Source organism: Macaca mulatta, chromosome X, assembly GCF_049350105.2.
Source record: "Macaca mulatta isolate MMU2019108-1 chromosome X, T2T-MMU8v2.0, whole genome shotgun sequence".
Taxonomy (NCBI): domain Eukaryota; kingdom Metazoa; phylum Chordata; class Mammalia; order Primates; family Cercopithecidae; genus Macaca; species Macaca mulatta.
In genome coordinates, this window is record NC_133426.1 from 114,578,521 (window position 1) to 114,579,489 (window position 969).

Consider the following 969-nt stretch of genomic DNA (forward strand, 5'->3'; position numbering starts at 1 on the left):
CATGGTAGCAGGTAACTTTTTTTTTTTTTTTTTTTTTTGAGAAAGGTGTCACTCTGCCGCCTAGGTACTAGAGTGCAGTGGTGCGATCTCAGCTCACTACAACCACTCGGGCTCAAGCAATCCTCCCACCTCAGGCTCCAAAGTAGCTGGGACTACAGGTGCTAACCACCACGCCCGGCTAATTTTTTGTATTTTTAGTAGAAACCAGGTTTCACAATGTTGCCCAGGCTGGTCTTGAATTCCTGAGCTTAAGCGGTCTGCCCACCTTGGCCTCCCAAAGTGCTGGGATTACAGGCATAAGCCACCACTCCTGGCTTCAACCCTACTTATGAATCACTTTCCCTGAAAACAGAGGCATGGATGCAGCCACACTCATCAGAAGATGACTTGTAATTGCTGCTCAGGGTCCAGGCAACCTGTGTGTAACAGGTGGCCTATAACATTGGAGTGTGAGTGCAAGCCCACCTGTCCCCTAACCTATCTTTGCTGCTCTGCCCTTGCACCACATGCCTCTCAGAGGGAGCCAGGGATGAAACAGCATATGTGCATGGAAATTTGTGGGTTGAGCGTTATGTCAAAAAGCAGCCTTCAAAATATGCATGTGGCTCCCAGGTGGTCCCCTCATACTCTACCATCTGCCCATTGTTATGGGACTCCCTGTGCTCCTCCACCTGGGGTCTGAGCCCGCAGAGCATGTGGCAATGTTCTGGCAGACACGAAAAGCCACAGTTACAATGTGGCCCATACTCCTGACACATTTGAATTTTTCTCCAAGGTTTTGGAGGAAAATATCATTGTGATGACGAATTAAATATTTCTGAAAGTATCATGTGAGGAATGCAAACATTGAATGCCTTTTAAAGAATACATCTGCCTCAATCTGCCCATCTTGGCCTCCCAAAGTGCTGAGATTACAGACATAAGCCACAGCGCCTGGCATCCCCTGAATTATTTTAAAGCAAATACTGG